Source organism: Mus musculus, chromosome 13, assembly GCF_000001635.26.
Source record: "Mus musculus strain C57BL/6J chromosome 13, GRCm38.p6 C57BL/6J".
NCBI lineage: Eukaryota > Metazoa > Chordata > Mammalia > Rodentia > Muridae > Mus > Mus musculus.
In genome coordinates this window covers 115,017,547-115,029,656 of record NC_000079.6, presented here as the reverse complement: position 1 = coordinate 115,029,656, position 12,110 = coordinate 115,017,547, and the positions used below count along the sequence as shown (strand labels likewise).

General features: G+C 41.3%; 1 protein-coding gene across 1 annotated transcript in view; it reads left to right on the top strand.

Annotated features, from left to right (window-relative positions):
• Nucleotides 1–12,110, top strand: part of Itga1 (integrin alpha 1) — a 143,886-nt gene that overhangs the window by 72,308 nt on the left and 59,468 nt on the right. The gene's annotated exons all lie outside the window — the stretch shown is intronic.

Sequence of the window (12,110 nt, the reverse complement as noted above, 5' to 3'; positions counted from 1 at the left end):
GTTGTAAATATCGCACTGGAATGGCTTGAAATCAGTAAAAGAAAACAGGTTTTTATCTACCATAAAATGCACATTTTTCTAAATGCAACTTTTAGCATGTAATTAATCTTTTCAAGTCTTGCAACTAGGAGAAGATATATATACATATATACATATATATATTTTTTTTACTAGAACAAATTTTAATCATATTTTACTGTATTATATTACTAATTATTTATTATTAATATTATATATGTATGTGTATATGCTATATATATATAGTGTATATACTAGATAGCATGTATAGTACATATATACTCTAGTATATATATACATATATTATAGATACAGCAATATAGTACATAACTATGTGGTATATGCTATAGTATATATAAATACTATACTATGAATATATACTATATGTTATATATAAGTTTATATATAAAATATATGCTTACACATTCAATGCAAACGGTTACAGTTTTCTTATGGTTTCCCTGTTAGAACTATACTAATTTGTCTTAGCATTCCCAGAGGAACTAGTCTGCTTGTACATCAGAGGAAACCCAGCTTGCCAGGGTGGGCTTCACGGAGCTGTGAGTCTTTCTTGGATGGAACAATGACCCTATTTAGCAGAGTGGACCAGATACTACAAGTTAATGGGAAATGAACTCTCTGTGCAGCCAAGAGTGGAGTCCCACCCACTTAGTTCCGTTCCACAGATATTTCCTTCTACAGCATTGTATCCAGTGTCACTTGTAGTATCTTCTAGCTTTACCCAAGCCAACCTATTTCTTAAAGAGACAAACTGAGAAAGGAGTGGTAGTGTGTGCCTATAAGCCCAGTACCCAAGAGGCTGAGACAGAAAACTCACTGTGACTTGAGGCAAACCTGGGTAACACACATCAAGTTCCAGTCTAATCTGTGTTACGCAGAGAGACATTGTCTCAAAGAAGCAATGTAGCCTACAAAAATACCATAGAGAAATTGACTGTATTTCTAAATTTGCACATCACAGTTCACTTGTACCATGCGTGGTGCAGGTTAACCACACTCACTTCGGTATTTATTCAGAATCGTTGGTGAATGTGTGCTCTGTGGCAGCTCAGGGTGAGGACGTGGTTCATAGTGGGAAATGAGATATGACTCTCCTTCACTGGACTTCCTTCCCCCATGCAGCATTCCTTCACACACACACCTTGTGGAATTCCTGCTTCAGAATGCCTGAGGTGTGTGGACTATATCCAAGACTTTCCAAATTAAACTTTCTGAATCTGTTATGGGAACACTGAGCCTGAACCTTGTATGATTCTTAAGTATATTCAAGTTTGGGAACACCAAATGCTCTGTGCTTATATTGATGTCCACATGTCCATAATTGACCCCAGAGCAAACGGTGGCTCATCTTCCCTTAACCAGTCCACAATTAGCTGAAATGATGAACCTCAGTGAATGGTTGTGAATAAATGTATACATCACAATTTTTTCTGTATTTTTCTCTGGTGGTGGGTATTCAATGGGATCCTTTTGCAAGCAACATTTTTTAATGGTCTCCTAAGCATATTTAGTCTTGGATGTCTATACTGTCTTCCATGCTGATTTAAGATATATCAATGGCTAGGTCCATTAATACCTTTCTAAAGTAAAGGGGTTTAGAAGGTCACATTCAGACAATTACATTTGCTAAGCATTTGATAACACATTAAGTATGACATGTTTAAACTCTTAAAAATTTGACTTCCCTTCAATGGATTCAGAAAATAGTTCACATAAGACTTGAAAATATTTCCTCTTCAAAGATAGGAGCTGAAAAGCATGATCATATCTCGCATGGTCTCAAGCAAATCTTTTAGAACACAGAACTTTGTTTTGACAACCGTTTATTTTTCTGACTGATTACAAATGTAATTTAAAGAAATCTGGTTTGTGGGTTGCTTTTGTTTTGATTAGAGCATTCAATTCTTAGTGCCTTGCAGAATTAACTTTCTGCAATTTCTCCTTTGTTTCCTTATCCTTTATACCTCCATTCATGAGAAGAACAAAAATGAAATAGGTTATGTGATAGATTTTACAGAAGTTGGAAATCTGTGTCGTAAGAGCAAACAACTAAGAATTCTTAGACTTACATTTATCAAAGGTATAACTGCATTAAGAATGGAATGAGGGGACTGTGGAGATTTCCTCATGAGTAAAGTACTTGTTGCTCAGACCTGACTATTCAAATTCAGATCCACATCACCTGTATAAGCACTGTGTATTGTGGCACATGTCTGTAATCTCAAGCATTGGGTTGGAGGGATGAAGACAGGCACATTCCCTAGAGTTTATTCATTAGCCAGCCTAGCCAATTTTGATATGTTTTACATTGAATGAGAGAGCCTGTCTCAAAAGACAAGATGGAGAGCAATCTAGGAAGGCATTTGATGTCAGTAACTATCCTCCATATGTGTGTGGGGCACCCTCCATCTCCTGTGCACACAACTGCACAAATATGTACATAAGCCACATGCAATGCACATACATAAAATAAAATAATATGGAAAGAATGGAGTTTATGGAATCTGTGAAGATTTCTCTGTACAGATTAACCTAAGCCCTACAGTGATCTTAACACATGTTCCACAAAGTCCTATGGTGATTTTGATGTCTTTATAGAATTGGAACACATAATGAATTAATCCCTAAAGTATCTACAGAGACAATAGTTGTGTTTGCTCTACTGCCAGTCAAGTCAAAGCAGAGGTGTCTGCCTGGGATCTGCCTTTCTTCTGTGAATTTGTTAGAGTGGAGAATGTGTGTGTTACCCATGGATCAATGTTGGTTACTCACCAAAATCCAGCATGGGCTTATGTTAGGGAGTTTCTAAGAAGCCTCTGGAATTGAGTAAGTGTATCTGCTGAGAAAAGCCCAAGGCATCTATAATCACTAGAAACGGAGGTCATGGAATACAGTTACCTCCGTGTGAAGATGTAGCGAGACATCTGTATAAAGGGAATTCTCCAAGGGACCCACAAAAGCGTATGAGAACCCAGCTCGTGTCCAAGAATAATAGCAGTCAAGTAGGAATTTGTCTTCTCAACCCTGTGTCTGTTTATCAGAAATGATGTAAACAACCTAAGTAAACCAAGTGCGAAGCCCTTGTTTAAGTAAAAGCACTCCATGCCCCGTACTTGACTGCAGGCTCCTTACTTCCACGAGTAAAGGCAGAAGAGAGGGCGGCGTGTGGGTTGACGTCGGTGTTTTGTCTTCATGTTATTTGACTGGGATAGAGTCGAGTTAAAGGCTGCTCCTACTCAAGCCCGCAGACACAGTGACTTCCTGCAAAATCTAACTTAAAATACAGAACCTTTCAAAAATAAACCAGACATTTTAAATGAAGAATTAGAAAAGTCCCAAGACATCTCTGTTCATCCAGGGAAACAGAAGTACTTCGCCCCAAGTAAGCTTTAAAGGGGTGGTGAGCCATAGAAAGGAAGGTTGCATGATGAGGCTTTGCTTGTTATTGGGACTGCAATTGCATTTGGTTCAGTAAAAAGATTAGTGATGCCTTTTTTTAAAATCTGCAGTTACAGATTCAACCTTTAGGAAAGAGTATCAAGACGACATGAAATAGCCCCCCAAAATCAACTTATTCCAATAAAGTCAAAGGAAAGAAAGGAGGGATGGAAGAAAGCAGAAAAAAATGCTTGTGTGGAAAATGTAACAATTTGTATACATTAGGGGCATGCATCAGAATGATGGAAACATCACTTTAACTAGTTACAATTTCCTCCTTGCTTCTGTGTGGCCCCATTAAGATCCTGCAAACATAGTCAAGGGATTTTTGCCAGCCGATCATTTACCTAAGGCAGAGTAAAGGCCATAAAATTGCCTTTTCGAAAAACCACCCATAAAAACAAACCTGAAATACTTGGAGCTTGCCATAAAAGATATGACAGTATAAACGTTATGGAGGTCTTATTGATCCTCAATACCTAAGCATAGCATTGTTTTGAATAATAAATGGGAAGGCTGTAAATATGTCAAATCCAAGTGCATTACCCTAAATAAAGCCAGTAAATTGTGAGGCTTGATATAAAAGTGAAATATACTAATGGAACAATGTCTAGATTGCTCCCATCAGGAGCACAGCGTGGCACTGAAGTAGGAAAAAATGAAAGAGAGAGAGATTAATTAAATTTTAGGAATATTATTTATCTTTTTTTTACTGCACATTTTTATGGCCATTTTCCTAGAAGCCTTAAATGTGGCACCTGATTCATCGGTTTTATGTCCCAAATGGAGCCCAAGTGAGTCCAATAGCCATTGCTTTGTCGATCGGTGGAGTTTGTGCCTGCGGTATACAGCAAGAGAGGCATCTACCCTGGCTGTCTCCTGGTTTCTATTCTTCCCCATCTCCTTCCAACACGCACTCGATTACTTCAAAGTAAAATTCAGACAATTTCCTTACATAAAAGTCTACTCTTTTTTTCCCCCTTTAAATAATATACAAGCTCTCCGCAGTACTTCAAGGCAACTGACGGCATAGTCAGTCATTCCCAATGAGTCTTGCCTCCCCAGAGATGCCCACCTCATTCATTCTTCAGGGTCCACTTGCCCCCGCCCTGCTCTATGAATGGTGTGCCAGACTCTTGACACTCACTCTGTCTGGAACACACTTCCCCACCCTAGCCCTGCATGCTAGGTTGATTTCTTAGATGTCTTCAAATGTCTCTTCTGTGTGATTTCCTGGGATGCTCTCACCCACACCATCCTCCTTTCCGGATTCTATGGCGTCCGCATATCCTCTCCCATTGTTCCCATTTATCTATAGCATTTCAATATGTTTTATGGGTCTGTGTCTCCTGGCCGTCTGAGAATTCTCCGGTGACAGATTGTGGTTTTGTTCTTTTTTCTCTGGGGAGCTGTTCAGGGCTTTATATATATAAAAGCAAGTCATTCATGTTTTTGAAAAAACTAGGATCCTGGCAGTTTCTCCCATAGTAAAAACAAACAAACCAAAATCAAGCCAAACCAAAAATCAAAACATTACTCTAGTAGCTTCTTTCTTTCACTCTGATTTCTGAAGTAAGACTAGACACTGAGCTGGAAAACACTTGTATGTGATACCCTGGTGAGCTTACAGTGTTTCAGTCTTGCCTAGCAAGTATTCATGTATCTGGCCCCACTTTGTCCCAGTTGTGATTTGCCCCATAGACTTTGCCCCTTGACCAAACTGGTCTGCAGTTTCCTGCCTGCATTGATTTCATTGAAGCCCCTTTCATCGAGCAACAAGCGAGTAAAAGATGCCCCTTTGATGGGATCTCCATCTTCATCAGTAACCTAGTGTTTCTAAGGACTTGTTTCAATAGGAAATAAGCCTATCTGTCTTTGAATGGGTCTCATTTGTGTCCCTGTCCAGTTTGACAAACACTTAAGCCTGGGCGAACAGTCCCAGAAAGGTCTGTGGTGACAGGCAGCTCCAACTGCAGCCTGTATTATCATCCCGTCTCTAGCCCAATGCAATCATGTAAGAAGCGGGTTTCAGGGCAGGGCATTGGTGGTATCACTTGATAAAAAAAAATGTATTGGTTAGACAACAAACTTGGAATTCTTGTAATATTAAACAGTTATGTAGCACTCGGAAGCATGGAAATGTTCATGGTTTTTATCTATCACTCATTTCCTGAAGACGCTACTGATTTGATATTAATTGCTGAATGGCAGCCTGCAAACATAGTTCACACTAAGCGTTAAAATTTAGGCACTGGTACTGCAAATGGCTCAGCAAGAGAAGGGAATGATAGTCTTCTGAGTGAATGGATGGTTCCTTTAGCTCCTTCGACTTCAGGCTAGAGAGACGACTCAGTAGTGAGAGTTGCTGTTCCAGGGACCCAGCTTTGACTCCCAGGATCCACAGTGGTTCACAACCACCTGTTGGTCCAGCTCCAGGGGACCTGATCTCAATGTCCTCCACAGGTACAGCACTCATATGAACACACATATACTTATGATTTTTTAAAAAGAAAATCCTGTTAAATTTAATTGACTGGACATAATTAATAACCACCTTCAATTTCCTCAATTCTCTTGTTAGTTTGGAAACACAGACTCTCATATGAGCCTTTATTTCATGACAGAGCAAACAGAATGACTCTTCTTTCTATTGCTTTAGCAGTGCCTTTTCCTCTAGCTCCAAAGGAATGAAACCATGTGGACCATGCATTTATTCTGAGTCAGTAGGTATTTGAGAAGTACTAGCTGGCCAAATATTGCATTAGGTGTCATAAGCACTAAAGAAAACACACAAAAATTATGTTCCTGCTCTGATACAAACAAGCAAAACCAACTAGCAACTTTGTAATACAAGGGGGAAACAGGTTTGTATAACTACATACAAAGACATGAAAAGTGAAAAAATATATATATATTGTTACCCAGCAGTGTTTTCCAGACTATGTCTTATAGAAATCATGTCATGATGTGTTCTTCCAATCTGTGACTAACCACACACATTTTCATATCAAAGGCAAAGAGAATAGTTTCAAAATAACCTGCTTGTGAATCTGAAGTGCAACTGAAGACAGAATGAAGAGAAAACTCTCTCTCTGTCCCTCTCTCCCTTTAGCTCCCCATCTCATTCTCTCAATTTCTTGTAGCCTGTTCAAATGAGCTTTTCTCCGTTTTACAATTTAAGCATTTTGTAATTAAGCATAAAAAAGACAAGTAGAGATGGTGGGGTCCTGCTGTAAAGAAACAGATTTCACTTTTTACTCTGTGTTTTACATAATTTTTAACCAAAAAATTATTTTTTACTTGCTTGTTAGTTTTCAAGGTTTTTTTTGTTTGTTTGTTTGTTTGTTTGCTTGCTTGTTTTTGTGCACCCGTTCCGTTTGGGAGTCAGGAGTTAATGTAGGACAGTGTGGCCTTGAACTCACTGCACAGAGGAGAGTGACCTTGAACTCCTAATCTTTGCTTCCCCCACCTCTTGAATGTGGAGATTACACTGTTGTCAAGGTTGTCACCAGGTCTTTAGTTGTACTTAACCAAGAGGGTCAGGCACATCTCCACAGTGTTACCCATGACTCTTCCAATGATCTCTGTGCCCTGTGACTGCTTATCAGCCTTTGGTAGTACTAGAGCACATGGTTACTACAGTCATCTGCTCTTGCTGATGCCCTGTGCTCTTGCCTTTAAAGAGTGTCACAATGATCTCACTTATTTCTTTCAGCTGTGAATCATCCTTACTTACTCCCCCTCCCAACTTAGCAAAAATATCTAGAATATTCCCATGTGAACTATTCATTACAGTTCCGTATGCAAATTCTCCTCTTGAGCTTCTGTCTATCCTAGTGCAGCTGGACGGTTTCAGGCTAAGTATAGCCATTGGTTGGTTTTCCTATCTTCAGTTGCCCACATAGCTTAGATACCTCTCATCATCCCCCTGAGACTTACGCTCCGGGATCTCAGCTAGTTTATTCCTTTCCATAGCATTTTCTGATCTGCTTTGTAGTTTTCACCTGGCCAGATGCCCCTCCAGGAAGTTTGCATCGTGAAGTGACGAATATGCAGCTTCTTTGGTCCCTCGACCCCCAGGACCTGTCATGGTTGCTTAGCTCGTTTTATATCTTTAATTTTCATATTGACTTACTTTGTTTACATTCTCATATACACCATGCTAATGTGGACTTGTTTCATCTGCCCCAAATTAGAAGTTAGTTTTGATCTGAAATCATCTGTATTGAATTGGGACTCACCAGCACTCAACACAATATTACATCTGTGTATGATTCCTTGAGTCTTGTGATAAAAGTTAACAAATGTCCCCTTCCCAGCGAAGACCCACAGAGGGCTTTGTCCTGTCTAGTTTCTAAGGAAATAGGCATCTAGCATTGGCCGTCAGTCAACACGGAAGGTCACCGCCCACAAAGGATCTGAGTTTCTCCTGGTTTCTCATTTCCCACACTCTGGGAATCCCTCTTGCTCTGCTTGTCATCGTTTCTCTGCTATCTCAGTTTTCCACTTGCTTCTGCCCACGGTTAAGTCATCTGTTAGGAATGTATGGGGGGCAACTGTGAGCAAAGCGAAGAGCAGAAAGGGATAAAGGACCTGGAGAGGCTATGACATCATCTGTACCCTCTACCCTGCCGGCCCCTGGGAACTTCAATACGCTTGTAAAGATAAGAGATGCACGAAGCACCATTGAGAAGAATGAAGTGTAGACAAGTTCGCCTCTGAGTTCCTCAGAAGGAGGAAGGTCAGTGGTCACATGACAGACTATGCTGATAGCTAGGTGAAGACGATTTGCAAGGAGAGTTCAGTCTTATGGAGGGAATAAAGAAACAAAGGAGAGAGAGAGAGAGAGGTGGTATTCACTCTAAGGATGACTGAAGATGGAATTTATAAAGAAAGCCACACTACTGATGTATGGGAGAGAAAATTTTTATTTTATATATATATGTTTTGGTGTTTTGAGATAGGGTTTCTCTCTGTAGCCCTGACTGTCCTGAAACTCCCTCTGCAGACAAGGCTGGCCTCAAACCTATAGATAGAGAGCAAACAGATGGTGATCTGCCTGCCTCTGCTTTCTGAGCGCTGGGATTAAAGGCATGTGCCACACATTGCCTTTTTTTTTTTTTAAAAAAAAGGAACCTGTCATTTCAATAATAATACATTTTATCTTGGTGAAAATACTATGTCCAACCATTTTTCAGCATGGCGAGCCATTGGGGATTTTGAATGGGGAACTGAAACGGTGGTTGCAGTGTTTCAGTTATTGTCCCATTCTTCTCTGGAAGGACCTGAGGGTGCACACTCTGAGGACAACCACTGCTCTGGCTGAGGTCCAAGGCCCTGATGTCTGACCTGGGCTTAGGTAGGAACGGAGAAGCACAGCCAAGGCCTGAGGCCCAGTTCCCAAGAGCAGGTTATGGAAGGATTCTCCTTGTATTGATTGTTAGGGAAGCACTTCCGGTAGAAAACGAGGAAGGATCTGGGGGAACAAAGCAGAGTAGTGAGGTCCAGGCCTCGGCCTCATCTGAAAGGGATGCGGAGCTTAAGTTTAGGCACTGGTCTGCTGCCCTCTGCTCATAGATGCTGCCTGAAGGAGGGTGATGGGTTGGGGGAGAGAAAAGTTCCTGGAAGTTCTGGTTCTTTAATTTTGTTTTCTTTTTTATTCTTGAATCATTTTTTTTACAGTCCAGTCTTTAGCCCCCTCCCAGTCTGCCCTCTGACTGTTACATATCCCATATCCCACCCAAGTCTCCAAGATGATGTGCCCACCCTCACCCCCTCCCCACCAGCCTCCCCACTCCCTGGAGCCTCAAGTATCTCAATGGTTAGGTGCATCTTCACTCACTGAGTCAAGCCCCAGCAGTCCTCTGCTGTATATGTGTTGGGGGCCTCATAGCAGCTGGTGTATGCTGCCTGGTTGGTGGCTCAGTGTCTGGGAGATCTCTGGGGGGGGGTGGGAGGAGGTAATGGGAGGCAGGTTAGTTGAGACTGCTGGCCTTCCTATAGGGTTGCCCTCCTCCTTAGCTTCTTCCAGCTTTTCCTAATTCAACCACTGGGGTCACCAGCTTCAGTCCATTGGTTGGGTGTTAAGTATCTGCATCTGACTCTTTCAGCTGCTTGATGGGCCTTTCAGAGGGCAGTCATGCTAGGCTCCTGTTTGTAAGCACACCATAGCATCAGTAATATTGTCAGGCCTAGGGGTCTCCCCTTGAGCTGTACCCCAATTTGGTCCTGTCACTGGACCACCTTTCCCTCTGGCTCTTCTCCATTTTTGTCCCTGCAGTTCTTTCAGACAGGAACAGTTCTGGGTCAGAGTTTTAACTGTGGGGTGGCAACACCATCCCTCCTCTTGGTGCCCTGTATTTCTACTGGAGTGTACTCTACAAGTTCCCTCTCCCTGCTGTAGGGCATTTCATCTACAGTCCCTCGATTTGAGTCTCTCCTCTCCCAGCTCTCTGGTACATTCTAAAGCCCCCCTCTCTCCTATCTCTTTATCTCCCGAGGTTTCCTGGTTGCTTTCTTTCTGCTGACCCTTAGGGCTTCAGTCTTGTCCCCTCCACCCAACCAATGCCTGATCATATTCCCCTCTTCCCCTTCCTATTGCCCTTCCCACCCAGGCTCTTCTCTCTGACCTCCGCCCCTATGTTTGTTTTCTTCTGTCCTCCCAAGTGGGACTGAGGCATCCTCAACTGGGCCCTTTGGCTTGTTAACCTTCTTGAGTTCTGTGGATTCTGTATTCTGTACTTTTTTTGGCTAAAAAATTATTAGTGAGTAAATACCACCGCATGTCCTTTTGGGTCTGAGTTACCACACTTGAATATTTTTTAGTTCCATTCATTTACCTGCAAAACTCACAAGGTCCTTGTTCTTAATAGCCGAGTAGTATTCCATTGTGTAAATGAACCATGTTTTAAACAAAACAGCTTACAATCCAAAAGACAGTCAGCTGAAAACTGCCTCCGGTAGGGTAGTTAGAAGTCAGGCACCTAGACAAGGTGAAGGAACTGACTACTCTTGATTTCACGTGTATCTTAACATTTACAAATGTTCAAAATTAGGACAAGTGTTATGAGATTAACAATAGATGATAAGCAGATTTTATATATATGTGTGTATACATATATATGCATATATATGTATAAATGTATAAATAGTCACTGATTTATTATATATCTATGATACATAGAGATACATAAACATACAGAGAGATGATACATACATGCATACAGACATAATACATACACACAGGAGAGAGAAACAAGAAGGTTGTCAACAGACAGATTAGGTAGGTAGGTAGGTAGGTAGATAGATAGAGGATAGAAACACAAAGAGACAGAAAAATACATGGTAGATAGACAGATGATAGACAAATAGATAGAAAAACATAAAAAGCTTATCTCTGACTTACTGCATGTACTACTTTTTCTATTGCTGTGATGAAACACCACAACCAAGGCAACTTATAAAAGAAAGAGTGTATTTAAGATTCCAGGGGAATAAGAGCCCAAACGTGACAGCAAGCAGCAGATGTGACTACTAGAGCAGAAGTTGAACCACAAGTGTGAAACACAGAGAATGAACTAGAAAGGCTGTGAGTCCTTAGCTCTCTAAGCCCACTTCCCATGACACATTACTTCCAGAAAGGTCACAACTCCTACGTCTCCCGACCAGTGTCTCCCACCGGGGATTAAGTGCTGCAGCATCATAGCCTGTGGGACACATTCTCACTCAAACCACCACACCAAGATTTTAAAAATTTTTTAGTTTTTTAGCGTGAAGATAATTTATTCAGGCAATCCAACATCCACAGCAGGTTTTTGGAGACATTTAAGCCGTGCTGCCAAAGTGAAGCACTAACACTTACCTAGCATGCAGCGGCCTTGAATAGTTGGCATGATTTCTGTCCCTTTCCTGTGACTTCTTTTTTTAAGCACAGTTGCAATAAATACTTTCCCCTGGGAGAGTTAGCAGCTCTTGACAAAAAAATCTGATTGAAATCCATAAGTGAGAAGAAATTACATCCATTAGAAGCAAGTTGCATGGCTGTTGGGTGGGGCTCAAATGTGAGGCCCCATTTGAGAGTCATAGACACAACTTTAGAGGGAGACCAATATACAAGCCTGGTGACTTTTGTGTAGATACATTTGACACTGCAGAATCACACACAGAGAAGATCGTGGATTTAGCTAGAGTTGGAAGTTAGTCAGGTGGGTTAGTGAAGGGAAAAGAAGTTAAATGAGTTAGATTTTTTTTTGCAAGCAAACGATTACAGTCATTGTAGTATGGAATCTAACCTTAAAATACTGGGTTACTGAAGAAATTGGCAGTTGCGAGGTCTTGATGCGGACAAGTCACTGATAACTTGGACGGAATGGACAGATGAGCAGATGCTGATGGCCGGCCGGGAGGACCCGTGGGGTTGAGACTGGTGAGCTATTGCTCTTGGAGATGTTAGAATCAGAAATAGGCCCTTGAGGAGAGGAGTCAGTCACAAGCCGGAGGGAAAGATTCTCAAGGCTCAGGAGGTCAAAGGCAGGAGAAAGGAGGATGCCCCGCACTGTTACAAGAACAATGGGAGTGGGAGTCTTCACATTTTAGACCCCTGGTTAATTAACTAAAAATGTGAGAATAAAAGT